Source organism: Arachis ipaensis, chromosome B6 (genome assembly GCF_059453495.1).
Source record: "Arachis ipaensis isolate K30076 ecotype BB chromosome B6, ASM5945349v1, whole genome shotgun sequence".
In the NCBI taxonomy this organism is placed as follows: Eukaryota; Viridiplantae; Streptophyta; class Magnoliopsida; order Fabales; family Fabaceae; genus Arachis; species Arachis ipaensis.
In genome coordinates, this window is record NC_142441.1 from 75,630,350 (window position 1) to 75,651,793 (window position 21,444).

The window sequence follows — 21,444 nt, forward strand, 5'->3', positions numbered from 1 at the left end:
AGCTTCAAGTGGGTACAATCCTTAACTTATAATTTTACTTATTCACTTGAATATGGTTTGCTCGAAACAGATGGCCAACTTAGAGCTCTCTGCGGCTTTAAGAGTAAGAGGGAATTGGCTCGTACTCAGAGCTGGTGCACCACGTTCATTAAGGTTCCACGCTTCACCTCGAAGTACACGGATTGGTATCATGCTCAATTGCATGGATCACAGAAAATGTTTGGTCACCACGGTGAGATTCTACTTTTTAACCCGCCCGAATGGAAACTTACAAATCAAAATGGAGGCGGATCTAAAAACACAGCTTGGGATCATGGATTATATTCTGACATTCGTCATCCCGGGAGGCTGAATATCTGTTTGAAGCTGCTCAGAAGCTTTACATGCCTAGTTTGGGACCCCGGAGGCTATTGGCATTCCAAGCACTGGTGGAAATTTTTGGACGAATTTAAACATAAGCCACAATAACAGGATACTCTTCCAATGTCCAACTTAAGGACTTTAACTAAAAGTGCTATGTGGGAGACAACCCACCATGGTATGGTCGCTTTTTTCTCAATAAATTTCTTGTTTATTGTTTTCAATTTACCTTTTTTTTATTTTATTTTAACATTAACCTGGAATCATGCATAGCATTCAAGTTAATCACTGCATCCTGCATTTTTCAGTTAAAAAAAAAAAGGTTGCACGACGCGACCGCATACCTCATGCTATCGCGTCATATTGCGAAAAACACCAGCCATGCGACCGCGTCACCCACGCGGCCACGTGATATATATATCGGCGTAAGGATCCAACGAACAGAAAGTTGGGCTGGAATCGTGCGGCTCTTGTGCGTTTCGCACAAATTAGCCCACGCGATCGCATGCCCCATGCAATCGCATCACTTACCCAATACCAAACCTATGCGACCGCGTGAGCGACGCGATCGCGTCGCATGGATTGCATATCACCCTAAAAGGAGACAGAGAGTTGCGCTGAAATGGCGCTGGAGTCGTGCGTTTAGCACAAATTCCAGCGACGCGATCGCGCGACCCACGCGATCGCATCACCCCTCTTTCCCCCCCTCTCATGCGATTGCGCGACCCACGCGATCGCGTTCCCCCCATTTTCACCCCAACCACGCGATCGCGTGCCCCACGCGGCCGCGTGGGTTCGAAAATATAACCCCGCAGCCCGCGAACCCTATCAGTCGCGAGCCCCCCCACCCCCAACCCTCTTCTCCCTCTCTGCTTCCTCTCCCGCCAACCACCACCCAGCACCACCCAGCCGCCACCGCCGGCCACCCGTACGCCGCCGCCCCAACCCCCTCCCCTCCCTTTTTCTCCTTTCCTCCTCTCTCCTCCCCTCTCCACCACTGCCTCCGCGAGCACCGCCCAACCACCGCCGGCCATCCAGCCGCACCCCCCTCTCTGCCACCCACCCCCTTCAGCCAGCAACAACCACTGCCCTCCCTTCCCCTATCCTCTCCCTCTCTCACTAACCCTAATACCTCCCTCCGCCACTGCCCCCTCAGCCGCCACCGCGATGCCGTGCACCACCACCGCGCCGGACGCCGCCACAGCCACCTTCTTCCCTGTTCCACCCCTTCCGCTTACCAGGTTCTGCAACACGCAATCCTTTTTATCCGTTCGTCACTTTTCTGTATTTTTTTATTCCGTTTATGTTCATGATTAGGATAGCTAGACTTGTATGTTGTAGTGGATTTTTAGGATGTTAGGTAGCTTAGGCTGTGGTTAGTGGATCTAGGTCTGTTTACTTGCACTGTTCTTACTTTTGTTTTATCCTATGTGCAAATATGTTGCTGCTATAATCATGTTTAATATGCTGCTTTCTTGTATGTTACTGCTGTTTACATTGAGTTTTTATGTTTATTTTATATCTATGTACATGCAGCTTGATTTTTTTTTATTCATATGAACTATATGATTGCTGTTTATTTTCCGGGACAATCCAATTTTAGCCGGAATGCTGCCCAATTTTTTTTTTAAAATTGTTTTCATTCATGTTTTGGTTTGGCATTTCTGAAATCTGTTTTACTCTGCTTTACCCAAACCATTACATGAATGCTATGGTAGACTTTCTTATCCTCTTTGATTTCCTGGTTCATAACCTGCATTTGTGATTCACTGATTCCAATTTCTGATTTCTTTATTTCTATTCGAATCAGCATCACCCTGTTTTCTTTATTCGATTATGAGTACTTCTATTCTTACCTGTGAATCCTTGTTATATGGAATTTTTTCTATGCCACTTACTTTCCTAACTCACTAATTTTAATTTACTAATTTCTTTTTACCATACTAACCCTCTTGATCTCTTTTCTGATTACTTTTACTTCCTCTAACTTTCTCACTATGGCATATTGATTTTTTTTCTTTCCATTTAACATTAATTCAATCACATTTCAATTGCTCATTTTCCTTATTCTATTTCTGCCTTACCGCTTTGAGTTTTCTTTGTTTAATTACCTATTTGCTTTCCTATTTTTTATCCATTCCTGGTTTTCTGTTTTTCAGGATGTCTGCCTCACAGAGGAAAGGCAAAGGCAAGGCTACTGGCAAGCGCAAGAGAGGAGATTCCTCCCAGTCCATCATTGCTCTAATGCACGATTCCTCATGGCGGGAGAAGAACTTTACACAGCAGGAAAAAGCTGACCAGCTGCTCCCCTCGACTGATCCTATAAAATTTGCAAACCGGTACTGTGAGCTGAAGTACCCGACTTTTGCAAACTCCAGAAATCTATACCTGGAACGTACCTTGAAGATTCCAGAAGCCCTCCAGCAATACACTACTGAGCAAATCAAGCAACGAGGCTGGTTCTTTCTGGAGAGACCACTGACAGAGGTCAATGCATCTTGGGTCCGGGAATTCTATTGCAACTACTACCTTACTACCCTAGATGCAGTGAACCTGAGGGGAAAGCAAATTCTGGTCACTGAGGAGGCCATAGAGACCATTCTCCAGCTCCTAGCCAAGTCCGATCAGCCAGATGGTTTTGCACAGGCTGAGGAGGTCATGGGCCAGATGCAGTTTGACTGGGACGCCGTGAAGGCACGGATAGCTCTCGACCCTGCTGTTCCTTGGGAGATGGGTCAGAACACCACTATGCCTAGAGGGATCAAGAGAGTGTACTTGAATGATGAGGCTCGGCTATGGCATCAGATCTTGAGTAATTTTGTGATGCCGAGTACTCACGAGACAGAGATCCCGGCTACCATGATCACCCTCCTTTGGTGTGTGCTGGAGGGTAAGGACCTTTATCTGCCACGTTTCATTCGGCACTATATGGCCAGGGTCCACGTCCGCGGCACCCTCCCTTTTCCGTATCTGATTACACAGCTAGGCCGTCGAGCTGACGTGCCATGGGAGGATGCCGATGAGAGACCACCAGCGGCAGATTGCAGGAAGATCATTCCTCACAGCAGGAACTTCCTTACTTTGGGCTACAGACCACCAACTGTCACTGCTACTGATGTGACATCCCCTCCGTCTGCTGGACCCTCTTCATCCACAGCTGCCACAGCTGCCCCTGCTGCCACCGCTGCACCTCCACCCGCCTCTGAGCCGGTTTATCGCCTCGTGCACCGTCTATTCCGCCAGCTTGATCAGATGGAGCGCCGTAACAGGCGCCGGTATGAGAGATTGGAGCGCCGCAGCAGGCAACGCTATTCCCATCTGAAGCTAATGATCAGACAGGGCGCCGACATCCCCTCCGAGTCTGACACACTATCAGAGCCATCAGAGGAGGAGGAGGATGAGCACGAGGAGGAGCCTCATTCCCAGGCGGAGACTCATCAGCAGGCAGGCACAGAGCACGCCACACCACAGCAGGAGGCCCCACATCAGCTTAAGGCTGCAGATCCGGAGATCCCGCTCCAGTCAGTCCCCCCTCTACAGCAGCCAGACTCTCAGCCCACCACCGCCACAGAGACCCTAGCTACCATCCCTCCCAGTGATGACACTCCTTCACACCCGACTTGATTGAGCATCGGGGACGATGCTTCATTTTAAGTGTGGGGAGGTCGCCACCTCTGGCGTTTATTTTGGTGACCTACTACATACTTTTTCTTTTATTTTGGATATTTTTCTGTATTTTTCTCTTTTTCTTTTATTGTTATTTTCTGAGTACTTATACATTGCTACTTGTGTATTTTACTCTATTTTCTGCATTTTGCATCTTTAGTTCATACTTTAGCCATTTAGTTTATTTTAGTTATTTAGTTTAGTTTGCAATTCTGATTTATTAGTGGATTAATTAGTATAGTTTACCCTTTTTAGCATAAGATAGTATAGTTTAAATTGAAAAATATAAAAAAGAGTAAGCTAGGAACTTGAACATATCATATTTAAATCCACAAAACTTGTATATAGCATTACATGATGTAGTTAAGCTGACAACATTTCATCAAGGAGGAACATTAAAAGTTTAAAAGCCACCCTAAATAATTTTTTTATGAGAATAATGGGACGTTTTAACTAAACCTGCATACTGGTGCACGAAATTGTGATGTCCAGGCTCGAACAATCCCTGGCAACGTGAGCAACTTGGTACGCGTAATCATGATTACACTTTAATGATGTAAAATTCATGGCTCTTTCTTTCCCTGGCAATGGCGCCAAGAATATGGTGCCAATACCATGGTTCACAACTTCGATACAACTAACCAGCAAGTGCACTGGGTCGTCCAAGTAATACCTTACGTGAGTAAGGGTCGAATCCTACGGAGATTGTTGGTATGAAGCAAGCTATGGTCACCTTGTAAATCTCAGTCAGGCAAATAAAAATTGATAATGATGTTTTCGAATAATAAATAATAGAATAGGGATAGAGGTACTTATGTAAATCATTGGTAGGAATTTTAGATAAGCGAATGGAGATGCTTTTCGTTCCTCTGAACCTCTGCTTTCCTGCTATCTTCATCCAATCAGTCTTACTCCTTTCCATGGCTGGCTTTATGTGATACATCACCACTGTCAATGGCTACTTTCGGTCATCTCTCGGGAAAATGATCCAATGCCCTGTCACGGCATGGCTAATCGTCTGGAGGCATCACCCTTGCCAATGGCTTCATCTTATCCTCTCAGTGAATAATATGCTCACGCACCCTGTCACGGCACGGCTATTCATCTGTCGGTTCTCGATCATGCTGGAATAGGATTTACTATCCTTTTGCGTCTGTCACTAACGCCCTGCAATCGCGAGTTTGGAGCTCGTCACAGTCATTCATTCATTGAATCCTACTCGGAATACCACAGACAAGGTTTAGACCTTCCGGATTCTCTTGAATGCTGCCATCATTCTAGCTTACGCCACGAAGATTCTGGTTAGGAGATCTAAGAGATATTCATTCTAGCTTATTTCATGTAGAACGGAGGTGTTTGTCAGGCACGTGTTCATAGGGGAGAATGGTGATGAGCGTCACACATAATCATCACCTTCATCACGTTCTTGGGTGCGAATGGATATCTTAGAAGCGAAATAAGATGAATTGAATAGAAAACAGTAGTACTTTGCATTAATCTTTGAGGAACAGCAGAGCTCCACACCTTAATCTATGGAGTGTAGAAACTCTACAGTTAAAAATACATAAGTGAAAGGTCCAGGCATGGCCGAGATGGCCAGCCCCCTAAAGCGTGATCAATAGTCTCCTAAGATGAATAATGGATTAAAACTGAGACCAAAGATACCTAATACAATAGTAAAAGGTCCTATTTATAATAAACTAGCTACTAGGGTTTACATGAGTAAGTAATTGATGCATAAATCCACTTCCTAGGCCCACTTGGTGTGTGTTTGGGCTGAGCTTGAGTGTTGCACGTGTAGAGGTCCTTCTTGGAGTTGAACGCCAGCTTTTGTGCCAGTTTGGGCGTTCAACTCTGGTTTTGGCTCCTTTTCTGGCGCTGGACGCCAGATTTGGGTAGAAAGCTGGCGTTGAATGCCAGTTTACGTCGTCTATTCTTGGCCAAAGTATGGACTATTATATATTGCTGGAAAGCCCTGGATGTCTACTTTCAACGCAATTGGAAGCACGCCATTTCGAGTTCTGTAGCTCCAGAAAATCCACTTTGAGTGCAGGGAGGTCAGAATCCAACAGCATCAGCAGTCCTTCTTCAACCTCTGAATCTGATTTTTACTCAAGTCCCTCAATTTCTGTCAGAAAATACCTGAAATCACAGAAAAACACACAAACTCATAGTAAAGTCCAGAAATGTGAATTTAACATAAAAACTAATGAAAACATCCCTAAAAGTAACTAGATCCTACTAAAAACATACTAAAAACAATGTCAAAAAGCGTATAAATTATCCGCTCATCACAACACCAAACTTAAATTGTTGCTTGTCCCCAAGCAACTGAAAATCAAATAGGATAAAAAGAAGAGAATATGCTATAAATTCCAAACTATCAGTGAAACATAGCTTCAATCATATGAGCGGGACTTATAGCTTTTTGCCTCTTGAATAGTTTTGGCATCTCACTTTATCCATTGAGGTTCAGAATGATTGGCATCTATAGGGACTTCAAATTTCGAATAGTGTTATTGATTCTCCTAGTTCAGTATGATGATTCTTGAACACAGCTTCTTTATGAGTCTTGGTCGTGGCCCTAAGCACTTTGTTTTCTAGTATTACTACCGGATACATAAATGCCACAGACACATAATTGGGTGAACCTTTTCAGATTGTGACTCAGCTTTGCTAAAGTCCCCAATTAGAGGTGTCCAGGGTTCTTAAGCACACTCTTTTTTTTTGCTTTGGACCTTGACTTTAACCGCTCAGTCTCAAGTTTTCACTTGACACCTACACGCCACAAGCACATGGTTAGGGACAGCTTGGTTTAGCCGCTTAGACCAGGATTCTATTCCTTTAGGCCCTCCTATCCACTGATGCTCAAAGCCTTGGGATCCTTTTTATTTCCCTTGCCTTTTTGGTTTTAAGGGTTATTGGCTTTTTCTTTCTATTTTTTTTTTCGCCTACCTTTTTTTTTTTTTCTGCAAGCTTTGTTCTTTGCTGCTTTTTCTTTCTTCAAGAATCATTTTTATGATTTTTCAGATTATCAAATAACATGTCTCTTAGTCATCATTCTTTCAAGAGCCAACATATTTAACATTCTTAAACAACAATTTCAAAAGACATATGCACTGTTCAAGCATACATTCAGAAAACAAGAAGCATTGTCACCACATCAATATAATTAAGCTAAGTTCAAGGATAAATTCGAAACTCATGTATTTCTTGTTCTTTTTGATTTAAAACGTTTTTTTTTAAGAGAGGTGATGGATTCATAGGACTTTCATAACTTTAAGACATAGTTACTACTATTGATGATCATGTAATGAAGACACAAACATAGATAAGCACATATCATAGAAAACGAAAAACAGAAGAAATAAGAACAAGGAATGAATCCACCTTAGTGATGGTGGCATTTCCTTCTTGAGGAACCAATGATGTCCTTGAGCTCTTCTATGTCTCTTCCTTGTCTTTGTTGCTCCTCCCTCATTGCTTTTTGATCTTCTCTTATTTCATGAAGCATGATGGAGTGCTCTTGATTTTCCACCCTTAGTTGCATCCAATAATTGTGTGGAAGAAAATGTATCCCCTGAGGTATCTCAGGGATCTCTTGATTTGCAGTCAAATGTTCTACCACTGAGCTATAGACCCTTGGTGGAAGCTTTTGTCTTCCCTTTCCTCTTTCTAGAGGTTTCTCTGGCCTTAGGTGCCATCAATGGTTATGGTAAAAACAAAAAAAGCTATGCTTTTTACCACACCAAACTTAGAATGTTGCTCGCCCTTGAGCAAAAGAAGAAGGAATAGAAGAAGAAGAAGATATGGAGGAGATGGAGGGATGTGTGTATGGATGTGAGTGGTGGATGTGAGTGGTGGGTGGGAATCCTGTGAGATTCACAGATCCTGAGATGATCCTGTGGGTCCACAGATCCTGAGATGATCCTGTGGGGTCCACAGATCTTGAGGTATCAAGGAATTTACATCCCTGCACCAATTTAAGCATGCAAAATGCCCTTGCACATAACTCTGGGCGTTTAGCGCCAGGTTGGTGCCCATTTTGGGCGTTCAACGCCCATTTGTTGCCATTTCTGGTGTTGAACGCCAGAACCATGCTTGTTCTGGGCGTTCAGCGCCAGTTGCCCATTTTGGGCGTTCAGCGCCAGAACCATGCTCTGTTCTGGCGTTTGAACGCCAGGCAGATGCTTCTCCAGGGTTTGATTTTTCTTCTGCTGTTTTTTATTCCGTTTTCAATTTTTATATTTATTTTGTGAATCCACATGATCATGAACCTACAAAGACATATAACTAAGAAAAATATAGTTAGATAAATAAAAATTGGGTTGCCTCCCAACAAGCGCTTCTTTAATGTCAATAGGTTGACAGTGGGCTCTCATGGAGCCTCACAGATGTGCAGAGCTTTGTTGAGACTCTCCAACACCAAACTTAGAGTTTGGATATGGGAGTTCAACACCAAACTTAGAGTTTGGTTGTGGCTTCCCAACACTAAACTTAGAGTTTGACTGTGGGGGCTCTGGTTGACTCTGCTTTGAGAGAAGCTTTTTCTGCTTCCTCTCCATGGTTGCAGAGGGAGATCCTTGAGTTTTAAACACAAGGGAGTCCTCATTCCATTGAAGGACTATTTCACCTCTGTCAACATCAATCACAGCTCTTGCTGTGGCCAGGAAAGGTCTTCCTAGGATGATGGATTCATCCTCTTCCTTTCCAGTATCCAGGACTATGAAATCAGTAGGGATGTAAAGGCCTTCAACCTTTACTAATACGTCCTCTACTTGTCCATATGCCTATTTTCTCGAATTGTCTGCCATCTCTAGTGAGATTTTAGCAGCTTGCACCCCATAGATTCCCAGTTTCTCTATTACAGAGAGGGGTATGAGGTTTATTCCTGAACCAAGGTCACACAGAGCCTTAAAGATCATGGTGCCTATGGTACAGGGTATTATGAACTTTTCAGGATCCTGTCTCTTCTGAGGCAATGTTAGTTCATCCAGATCACTTAGTTCATTGATAAACAAGGGAGGTTCAACTTCCCAAGTATCAATGCCAAATAATTTGGCATTCAGCTTCATGATTGCACCAAGAAACTTGGCAATTTGCTCTTCAGTAACATCCTCATTCTCTTCAGAAGAGGAATATTCATCAGAGCTCATGAAGGGCATAAGGAGGTTCAATGGAATCTCTATGGTCTCTAGATGAGCCTCAGAGTCCCTTGGTTCCTCAGAGGAAAGCTCCTTATTGATCACTGGACGTCCCAGGAGGTCTTCCTCCTTGGGATTCACGTCCTCCACTCCCCTTGTAGGTTCGGCCATGGTGCTTATGTCAATGGCCTTGCACTCTCCTTTTGGGTTCTCTTCTGTATTGCTTGGGAGAGTACTGGGAGGGATTTCAGTGATCCTTTCACTCAGCTAGCCCACTTGTGCTTCCAAATTTCTAATGGAAGATCTTGTTTCATTCATGAAACTTACAGTGGCCTTAGACAGATCAGAGACTAAGTTTGCCAGATTAGAAGTATTTTGTTCAGAATTCTCTGTCTGTTGCTGAGTGGATGATGGAAAAGGTTTGCTGTTGCTAAACCTATTTTTTCCACCATTATTAAAGCCTTGTTGAGGCTTTTGATCTGTCCAAGAGAAATTTGGATGATTTCTCCATGATGAGTTATCGGTGTTTCCATAAGGTTCACCTAAGTAATTCACCTCTGCTATTGCAGGGTTCTCAGGATCATAAGCTTCTTCTTCATGAGAAGCCTCTTGAGTACTGTTGGATGCAGCTTGCATTCCATGCAGACTCTGAGAGATCATATTGACTTGCTGAGTCAATATTTTATTCTGAGCCAATATGACATTTAGAGTATCAACTTCAAGAACTCCCTTCTTCATAGGCGTCCCATTACTCACAGGATTCCTTTCAGAAGTGTACATGAACTGGTTATTAGCAACCATGTCAATGAGTTCTTGAGCTTCTGCAGGCGTTTTCTTTAGGTGAATGGATCCACCTGCAGAAGTGTCCAGTGACATTTTTGATAGCTCAGATAAACCATCATAGAATATATCCAGGATGGTCCATTCTGAAAGCATGTCAGAAGGACACTTTTTGGTCAACAGTTTGTATCTTTCCCAAGCTTCATAGAGGGATTCACCTTCTTTCTGTCTGGAGGTTTGAACATCAGCTCTAAGCTTGCTCAGCTTTTGAGGAGGAAAGTACTTGGCTAAGAAAGCTGTGACCAGCTTATCCCAAGAGTTCAGGCTGTCTTTGGGTTGAGAATCCAACCATAATCTAGCTCTGTCTCTTACAGCAAAAGGGAAAAGCATGAGCCTGTAGACTTCAGGATCTACTCCATTAGTCTTAACAGTATCACATATCTACAAGAATTCAGTTAAGAACTGAAAAGGATCTTCGGATGAAAGTCCATGAAACTTGCAGTTCTGCTGCATCAGAGAAACTAATTGAGGTTTCAGCTCAAAGTTGTTTGCTCCAATGGCAGGAATGGAGATGCTTCTTCCATGTAAATTGGAATTAGGTGCAGTAAAGTCACCAAGCATCTTCCTTACATTATTATTATTTTCGGCTGCCATCTCCTCTTCCTGTTCGAAAATTTCTGAAAGGTTATCTCTGGATTGTTGTATTTTAGCTTCTCTTAGTTTCCTTTTCAGAGTCCTTTCAGGTTCTGGATCTGCTTCAACAAGAATGTTCTTGTCCTTGCTCCTGCTCATATGACAAAGAAGAGGGCACAGAAAAAATAATAATAATAATAGAGATCCTTTATGCCACAGTATAGGGATCCCTGTGTGAGTAGAAGAAGAGGGGGAGACAAAGAATGTAATATAATGGAAGAAACACAACTGTGAGGATGGCAGAGATGTGAGATGAGATGTTAGGATATGAATGAATAAATAGAATAAGATGGGGGAGGGATAATTTTCGAAAATTATTTTGAAAAAGAGTTAGTGATTTTTGAAAATAGTTTTTGAAAAATGTTAGTAATTTTCGAAATTTTTTTTGAAATCAAAAATAAAAAATAAAAATAATTAGTTAATTAAAAAGAAATTTTGAAAAAGAGGGAAGATATTTTCAAAAATTAGAGAGAGAGAGTTAGTTAGGTAGTTTTGAAAAAGTTATGAAACAAACAAAAAGTTAGTTAGTTAGTTGAAACAAATTTTGAAAAGATAAGAAGTTAGGAAGTTAGAAAATATATTTTGAAAAGATATTTTTGAAAAAGATAAGATAAGAAGATATTTTTGAAAAGATATGATTGAAATTAGTTTTAAAAAAGATTTGATTTTTAAAATCACAATTAATGACTTGATTCACAAGAAATCACAAGATATGATTCTAGAACATAAAGTTTAAATCTTTCTTAATAAGTAAGTAACAAACTTGAAATTTTTGAATCAAAACATTAATTGCTATTGTTATTTTCGAAAATTTGGTATAAAAATAAGAAAAAGATTTTTGAAAAATATTTTTGGAATTTTCGAAAATAACTAAGAAATTTGAAAAAGATTTGATTTGTGAAAAAAAAGATTTTGAAAAAGATAAGATTTTCAAATTGAAAATTTGATTTGACTCATAAGAAACAACTTGATTTTAAAATTTTTGAAAAAGTCAACTCAAATTTTCGAATTTGATGAGAGAAAAGGGGAAAGATATTTTTTTGATTTTTGAATTTTTATGATGCTAGAGAAAAACACTAAAAAGATGCAATGCATGAAATTTTTTTTAGATCAAAACATGTGATGCATGCAAGAATGCTATGAATGTCAAGATGAACACCAAGAACACTATGAATGTCAAGTTGAACATCATAGACACAATTTTGAAAAACTTTTATTGCAAAGAAAACATGCAAGACACCAAACTTAGAATTCTTTAATGCTTAGACACTAAGAATTCAAGAATGCATATGAAAAACAAGAAAAGACACAAAACATGAAAACATCAAGATCAAAAAAGAAGACTTACCAAGAACAACTTGAAGATCATGAAGAACACTATGAATGCATGAAATTTTCGAAAAATGCAAGATGCACATGCAATTGACACCAAACTTATGATATGACTCAAGACTCAAACAAGAAACACAAAATATTTTTTTGATTTTTATGATTTTCTAATTTTTTTGGATTTTTATTTTATATTTTTCGAAAATTATTTAGAAGGAAAGAAAAATAAGGATTCCAAAATTTTTAATATGAATTCCAGGAATCTTGCCATGTTAGTCTAAAGCTTCACTCCAGGAATTAGACATGGCTCACTAGCCAGCCAAGCTTTCAATGAAAGCTCCGGTCCAAAACACTAGACATGGCCAATGGCCAGCCAAGCTTCAGCATGTAATTCTGACATGACACGCCTGACATACTCATTCCCAAAGGAATAGGACATGGCTTTACAGCCAGCCAGGCTTCAACGTTCTTCATGAAACACTAGAATTCATTCTTAAAAATTTTTGAATAAAATTTTTGAAAACATTTTATATTATTTTCGAAAACAGATGAGAATATTTTAGAAATATTTTTTTTGAAAAATTTTTGAAAAGAAAACAAAAAGAAAATTACCTAATCTGAGCAACAAGATGAACCGTCAGTTGTCCAAACTCGAACAATCCCCGGCAACGGCGCCAAAAACTTGGTGCACGAAATTGTGATGTCCAGGCTCGAACAATCCCTGGCAACGTGAGCAACTTGGTACGTGGTGCACGAAATTGTGATCTCCAGGTTCGAACAAATCCTGGTAATGGCTCCAGAGCTTGGTGCTCTGATCTTAATTCATAATTGTCACAACTTCGATACAACTAACCAGCAAGTGCACTGGGTCGTCCAAGTAATACCTTACGTGAGTAAGGGTCGAATCCCACGGAGATTTTTGGTATGAAGCAAGCTATGGTCACCTTGTAAATCTCAGTCAGGCGGATATAAAATAATCATGGAGTTTTCGAATAATAAATAATAGAATAGGGATAGAGATACTTATGTAATTCATTGGTGAGAATTTCAGATAAGCGAATGGAGATGCTTTTCGTTCCTCTGAACCTCTGCTTTCCTGCTATCTTCATCCAGTCAGTCTTACTCCTTTCCATGGCTGACTTTATGTGATACATCACCACTGTCAATGGCTACTTTCGGTCATCTCTCGGGAAAATGATCCAATGCCCTGTCACGGCACGGCTAATCGTCTGGAGGCATCACCCTTGCCAATGGCTTCATCTTATCCTCTCAATGAATAATATGCTCACGCACCCTGTCACGGCACGACTATTCATCTGTCGGTTCTCGATCATGCTGGAATAGGATTTACTATCCTTTTGCGTCTGTCACTAACGCCCTGCAATCGCGAGTTAGGAGCTCGTCACAGTCATTCAATCATTGAATCCTACTCGGAATACCACAGACAAGGTTTAGACTTTCCGGATTCTCTTGAATGCCGCCATCATTCTAGCTTACGCCACGAAGATTCTGGTTAGGAGATCTAAGAGATACTCATTCTAGCTTAATTCATGTAGAACAGAAGTGTTTGTCAGGCACGCGTTCATAAGGGAGAAGGATGATGAGCGTCACACATAATCATCACCTTCATCACGTTCTTGGGTGCGAATGGATATCTTAGAAGCGAAATAAGAAGAATTGAATAGAAAACAGTAGTACTTTGCATTAATCTTTGAGGAACAGCAGAGCTCCACACCTTAATCTATGGAGTGTAGAAACTCTACCGTTAAAAATACATAAGTGAAAGGTCCAGGCATGGCCGAGATGGCCAGCCCCCTAAACGTGATCACAGGATCAGAATACCATCCAGGATGCCTAATACAATAGTAAGAGGTCCTATTTATAATAAACTAGCTACTAAGGTTTACATGAGTAAGTATTTGATGTATAAATCCACTTCCGGGGCCCACTTGGTGTGTGTTTGGGCTGAGCTTAAGTGTTGCACGTGCAGAGGCCATTTGTGGAGTTGAACGCCAGTTTCTGTGCCAGTTTGGGCGTTCAACTCTGGTTTTGGATCCTTTTCTGGCGCTGGACGCCAGATTTGGGCAGAAGGCTGGCGTTGAACGCCAGTTTACGTCATCAATTCTTGGCCAAAGTATGGACTATTATATATTGCTGGAAAGCCCTAGATGTCTATTGTCCAACGCAATTGGATGAGCGCCATTTCAAGTTCTGTAGCTCCAGAAAATCCACTTTGAGTGCAGGGAGGTCAGAATCCAACAACATCAGCAGTCCTTTTTCAACCTCTGAATCTGATTTTTGCTCAAGTCCCTCAATTTCAGCCAGAAAATACCTGAAATCACAGAAAAACACACAAACTCATAGTAAAGTCCAGAAATGTGAATTTAACATAAAAACTAATGAAAACATCCCTAAAAGTAACTAGATCCTACTAAAAACATACTAAAAACAATGCCAAAAAGCGTATAAATTATCCGCTCATCACAACACCAAACTTAAATTGTTGCTTGTCCCCAAGCAACTGAAAATCAAATAGGATAAAAAGAAGAGAATATACTATAAATTCCAAACTATCAATGAAACAGAGCTTCAATCATATGAGCGGGACTTATAGCTTTTTGCCTCTTAAATAGTTTTGGCATCTCACTTTATCCATTGAGGTTCAGAATGATTGGCATCTATAGGAACTCAGAGTTCAGATAGTGTTATTGATTCTCCTAGTTCAGTATGATGATTCTTGAACACAACTTCTTTATGAGTCTTGGCCGTGGCCCTAAGCACTTTGTTTTCCAGTATTACCACCGGATACATAAATGCCACAGACACATAATTGGGTGAACCTTTTCAGATTGTGACTCAGCTTTGCTAAAGTCCCCAATTAGAGGTGTCCAGGGTTCTTAAGCACACTCTTTGTTTTGTTTTTTTTTTTTTTGCTTTGGACCTTGACTTTAACCGCTCAGTCTCAAGTTTTCACTTGACACCTACACGCCACAAGCACATGGTTAGGGACAGCTTGGTTTAGCCGCTTAGACCAGGATTTTATTCCTTTAGGCCCTCCTATCCACTGATGCTCAAAGCCTTGGGATCCTTTTTATTTGCCCTTGCCTTTTGGTTTTAAGGGTTATTGGCTTTTTCTGCTTGCTTTTTCTTTTTCTTTTTTTTGCCTATTTTTTCTTTTTTCTTCTTTTTTTTTTTCTGCAAGCTTTGTTCTTTGCTGCTTTTTCTTGCTTCAAGAATCATTTTTATGATTTTTCAGATTATCAAATAACATGTCTCCTAGTCATCATTCTTTCAAGAGCCAACATATTTAACATTCTTAAACAACAACTTCAAAAGACATATGCACTGTTCAAGCATACATTCAGAAAACAAGAAGCATTATCACCACATCAACATAATTAAGCTAAGTTCAAGGATAAATTCGAAACTCATGTACTTCTTGTTCTTTTGAATTAAAACATTTTTTTATTTAAGAGAGGTGATGGATTCATAGGACATTCATAACTTTAAGACATAGTTACTACTACTAATGATCATGTAATGAAGACACAAACACAGATAAGTACATAACATAGAAAACGAAAAATAGAAGAAATAAGAACAAGGAATGAATCCACCTTAGTGATGGTGGCGTTTCCTTCTTGAGGAACCAATGATGTCCTTGAGCTCTTCTATGTCTCTTCCTTGTCTTTGTTGCTCCTCCTTCATTGCTTTTAGATCTTCTCTGATTTCATGAAGGATGATGGAGTGCTCTTGATATTCCACCCTTAGTTGCTTCCAATAATTGTGTGGAAGAAAATGTATCCCCTGAGGTATCTCAGGGATCTCTTGATTTGCAGTCAAATGTTCTACCATTGAGCTATAGATCCTTTACATAATTGTTTTACCACACCAAACTTAGAATGTTGCTCGCCCTCGAGCAAAAGAAGAAGGAATAGATGAAGAAGAAGATGTGGAAATAAAAACTAGGATTATGAGGAGGTAAAGTGGGGATCCTGTGGGGTCCACAGATCCTGAGATGATCCTGTGGTGTCCACAGATCCTGAGGTGTCAAGGCATTTACATCCCTGCACCAATTTAGGCATGCAAAATGCCCTTGCACACAACTCTGGGCGTTCAGCGCCAGGTTGGTGCCCATTTTGGGCGTTCAACGCCCCTTTGCTGCCATTTCTGGCGTTGAACGCCAGAACCATGCTTGTTCTGGGCGTTCAGCGCCAGGATGCTCCCATTCTAGGAATTCAGCGCCAGAACTATGCTCTTTTCTGGCGTTTGAACACCAGGCAGATGCTCCTCCAGGGTGTGATTTTTCTTCTGCTGTTTTTGATTCCGTTTTTGATTTTTTTATTTATTTTGTGACTCCACATGATCATGAACCTAAGAAAACATGGAAAACAATAAAAATAAGAATTAGATAAACATTGGGTTGCCTCCTAACAAGCGCTTCTTTAATGTCAATAGCTTGACAGTGGGCTCTCATGGAGCCTCACAGATGTGCAGAGCTTTGTTGAGACTCTCCAACACCAAACTTAGAGTTTGGATATGGGAGTTCAACACCAAACTTAGAGTTTGGTTGTGGCCTCCCAACACCAAACTTAGAGTTTGACTGTGGGGGCTCTGGTTGACTCTGCTTGGAGAGAAGCTTTTCCTGCTTCCTCTCTATGGTTGCATAGGGAGATCCTTGAGTTTTGAATACAAGGGAGTTCTCATTCCATTGAAGGACTATTTCACCTCTATCAACATCAATCACAGCTCTTGCTGTGGCCAGGAAAGGTCTTCCTAGGATGATGGATTCATCCTCTTCCTTTCCAGTAGCCAGGACTATGAAATCAGTAGGTATGTAAAGGCCCTCAACCTTTACTAATACATCTTCTACTTGTCCATAAGCCTGTCTTCTTGAGCTGTCTGCCATCTCTAGTGAGATTTTAGCAGCTTGCACCCCATAGATTCCCAGTTTCTCTATTACAGAGAGGGGCATGAGGTTTATACCTGAACCAAGGTCACACAGAGCTTTAAAGATCATGGTGCCTATGGTACAAGGTAATATGAACTTTCCAGGATCCTGTCTCTTCTGAGGCAATGTCAGTTGATCCAGATCACTTAGTTCATTGATGAACAAGGGAGGTTCAACTTCCCAAGTATCAATGCCAAATAATTTGGCATTCAGCTTCATGATTGCACCAAGAAACTTGGCAGTTTGCTCTTCTGTAACATCCTCATTCTCTTCTGAAGAGGAATACTCATCAGAGCTCATGAAGGGTATAAAGAGGTTCAATGGAATCTCTATGGTCTCTAGATGAGCCTCAGAGTCCTTTGGTTCCTCAGAGGGAAGCTCCTTATTGATCACTGGACGTCCCAGGAGGTCTTCCTCCTTGGGATTCACGTCCTCTCCTCTCCTCACAGGTTCGGCCATGGCGCTTATGTCAATGGCCTTGCACTCTCCTTTTGGGTTCTCTTCTGTATTGCTTGGGAGAGTACTAGGAGGGATTTCAGTGATCCTTTTACTCAGCTGGCCCACTTGTGCTTCCAGATTTCTAATGGAAGACTTTGTTTCATTCATGAAACTTACAGTGGCCTTAGATAGATCAGAGACTAGATTTGCTAAATTAGAAGCATTTTGTTCAGAGTTCTCTGTCTGTTGCTGAGTTGATGATGGAAAAGGTTTGCTATTGCTAAACCTGTTTCTTCCACCATTATTAAAGCCTTGTTGGGGCTTTTGATCCTTCCATGAGAAATTTGGATGATTTCTCCATGTTGAGTTATAGGTGTTTCCATAGGGTTCACCTAAGTAGTTCACCTCTGCTATTGCAGGGTTCTCAGGATCATAGGCTTCTTCTTCAGAAGATGCCTCTTGAGTACTGTTGGATGCAGCTTGCATTACATGCAGACTCTGAGAAATCATATTGACTTGCTGAGTCAATATTTTGTTCTGAGCCAATATGGCATTCAGAGTATCAACTTCAAGAACTCCCTTCTTCATAGGCGTCCCATTACTCACAGGATTCCTTTCAGAAGTGTACATGAACTGGTTATTAGCAACCATGTCAATGAGTTCTTGAGCTTCTGCAGGCGTTTTCTTTAGGTGAATGGATCCACCTGCAGAAGTATCCAATGACATCTTAGATAACTCAGACATACCATTATAGAATATATCCAGGATGGTCCATTCTGAAAGCATGTCAGAGGGACACTTTTTGGTCAACTATTTGTATCTTTCCCAAGCTTCATAGAGGGATTCACCTTCTTTCTGCCTGAAGGTTTGAACATCAGCTCTAAGCTTGCTCAACTTTTGAGGAGGAAAGTACTTGGCTAAGAAAGCCGTGACCAGCTTATCCCAAGAGTTCAGGCTGTCTTTGGGTTGAGAATCCAACCATAATCTAGCTCTGTCTCTTACAGCAAAAGGGAAAAGCATGAGCCTATAGACTTCAGGATCTATTCCATTAGTCTTAACAGTATCACATATCTGCAAGAATTCAGTTAAGAACTGAAAAGGATCTTCAGATGGAAGTCCATGAAACTTGCAGTTCTGCTGCATCAGAGAAACTAATTGAGGTTTCAGCTCAAAGTTGTTTGCTCCAATGGCAGGAATGGAGATGCTTCTTCCATGTAAATTGGAATTAGGTGCAGTAAAGTCACCAAGCATCTTCCTTATATTATTATTATTTTCGGCTGCCATCTCCTCTTCCTGTTCAAAAATTTCTGAAAGGTTTTCTCTGGATTGTTGTATTTTAGCTTCTCTTAATTTTCTCTTCAGAGTCCTTTCAGGTTCTGGATCTGCTTCCACAAGAATGTTCTTATCCTTGCTCCTGCTCATATGACAAGGAAGAATGGACAGAAAAATGATAATAATAATAGAGATCCTTTATACCACAGTATAGGGATCCCTTTGTGAGTGGAAGAAAAGGGGGAGACAAAGAATGTAATATAATGGAAGAAACACAACTGTGAGGATGGAAGAGAGGTGAGATGAGATGTTAGGATATGAATGAATAAATAGAATAAGATGGGGGAGGGAAATTTTTCGAAAATTATTTTGAAAAAGAGTTAGTGATTTTCGAAAATAGTTTTTGAAAAATGTTTAGTGTTTTTTTTTTTTCGAAAATTTTTTTTTTTTGAAATCAAAAATAAAAATTAAAAATGATTAGTTAATTAAAAAGAAATTTTGAAAAAGAGGGAATATATTTTCGAAAATTAGAAAGAGAGAATTAGTTAGGTGGTTTTGAAAAAGTTAAGAAACAAACAAAAAGTTAGTTAGTTAGTTGAAACAAATTTTGAAAACCAATTTTGAAAAGATAAGAAGTTAGGAAGTTAGAAAAGATATTTTGAAAAGATATTTTTGAAAAAGATAAGATAAGAAGATATTTTTGAAAAGATATGATAGAAATTAGTTTTTGAAAAAGATTTGATTTTTAAAATCACAATTAATGACTTGATTCACAAGAAATCAAAAGATATGATTCTAGAACTCAAAGTTTGAATCTTTCTTAACAAGCAAGTAACAAACTTGAAATTTTTGAATCAAAACATTAATTGATTAGTTATTTTCAAAAATTTTATATAAAAATAAGAAAAAGATTTTTGAAAAAGATTTTTGGAATTTTCGAAAATAACTAAGAAATTTGAAAAAGATTTGATTTTTGAAAAAGATTTTGAAAAAGATAAGATTTTCAAATTGAAAATTTGATTTGACTCATAAGAAACAACTTTGATTTTTTAAAAATTTTTGCAAAAGTCAACTCAATTTTCGAATTTGATGAGAGAAAAAGGGAAAGATATTTTTTTGATTTTTTGAATTTTTATGAAAACATGAAAATTATGCAATGCATGAAATTTTTAGATCAAAACATGAATGTATGCAAGAATGCCATGAATGTCAAGATGAACACCAAGAACACTTTGAATGTCAAGATGAACATCATAGACACAATTTTGAAAAATTTTTTAATGCAAAGAAAACATGCAAGACACCAAACTTAGAATTCTTTAATGCTTACGCACTAAGGATTCAAGAATGCATATGAAAAACAAGAAAAGACACAAAACATGAAATCATCAAGATCAAACAAGAAGACTTACCAAGAACAACTTGAAGATCATGAAGAACACTATGAATGCATGATATTTTCGAAAAATGCAAGATGCATATGCAAGTGACACCAAACTTATGATATGACTCAAGACTCAAACAAGAAACACAAAAATATTTTTGATTTTTATGATTTTCTAATTTTTTTTTTTTGGATTTTTATTTTATATTTTTCGAAAAATTATTTAGAAAAAGGAAAAATAAGGATTCCAAAATTTTTAATATGAATTCCAGGAATCTTGCCATGTTAGTCTTAAAGCTCCAATCAAAGGGTCTGGCATGGCTTAACAGCCAGCCAAGCTTTAGCATATAATTACATGGGCTGGAGTGATTAGTTGAATACCAATCCCAAAGTAGTTTGGGTATGGCTTTACAGCCAGATATGAATCAACATATTTCATGAAACACTAGAATTCATTCTTAAAAATTTTGAAGCCATAGAATAATTTATTTTTGAAAACATTTTTTTTTTTGAAAACTTTTTTTTTTTTTCGAAAACAAAGATGAATTTTTGAAAGATTTTTGAAAAATTTTTGAAAACAAAACAAAAAGAAAATTACCTAATCTGAGCAACAAGATGAACCGTCAGTTGTCCAAACTCAAACAATCCCCGGCAACGGCGCCAAAAACTTGGTGCACGAAATTGTGATCTCCAGGTTCGAACAAATCCTGGTAATGGCTCCAGAGCTTGGTGCTCTGATCTTAATTCATAATTGTCACAACTTCGATACAACTAACCAGCAAGTGCACTGGGTCGTCCAAGTAATACCTTACGTGAGTAAGGGTCGAATCCCACGGAGATTGTTGGTATGAAGCAAGCTATGGTCACCTTGTAAATCTCAGTCAGGCGGATATAAAATAATCATGGAGTTTTCGAATAATAAATAATAGAATAGGGATAGAGATACTTATGTAATTCATTGGTGAGAATTTCAGATAAGCGAATGGAGATGCTTTTCGTTCCTCTGAACCTCTGCTTTCCTGCTATCTTCATCCAGTCAGTCTTACTCCTTTCCATGGCTGGCTTTATGTGATACATCACCACTGTCAATGGCTACTTTCGGTCATCTCTCGGGAAAATGATCCAATGCCCTGTCACGGCACGGCTAATCGTCTGGAGGCATCACCCTTGCCAATGGCTTCATCTTATCCTCTCAGTGAATAATATGTTCACGCACCCTGTCACGGCACGGCTATTCATCTGTCGGTTCTCGATCATGCTGGAATAGGATTTACTATCCTTTTGCGTCTGTCACTAACGCCCTGCAATCGCGAGTTAGGAGCTCGTCACAGTCATTCAATCATTGAATCCTACTCGGAATACCACAGACAAGGTTTAGACTTTCCGGATTCTCTTGAATGCCGCCATCATTCTAGCTTACGCCATGA

At 39.9% G+C, this 21,444-nt stretch overlaps 1 non-coding gene across 1 annotated transcript; it reads left to right on the forward strand.

Annotated features, from left to right (window-relative positions):
* The first annotated feature begins 18,141 nt into the window (after positions 1–18,141).
* Positions 18,142–18,249, forward strand: LOC148561390 (small nucleolar RNA R71). Its single transcript, XR_015888209.1, has one exon. It is a non-coding gene; the product is annotated as a small nucleolar RNA R71 (small nucleolar RNA).
* Positions 18,250–21,444: the final 3,195 nt, after the last annotated feature.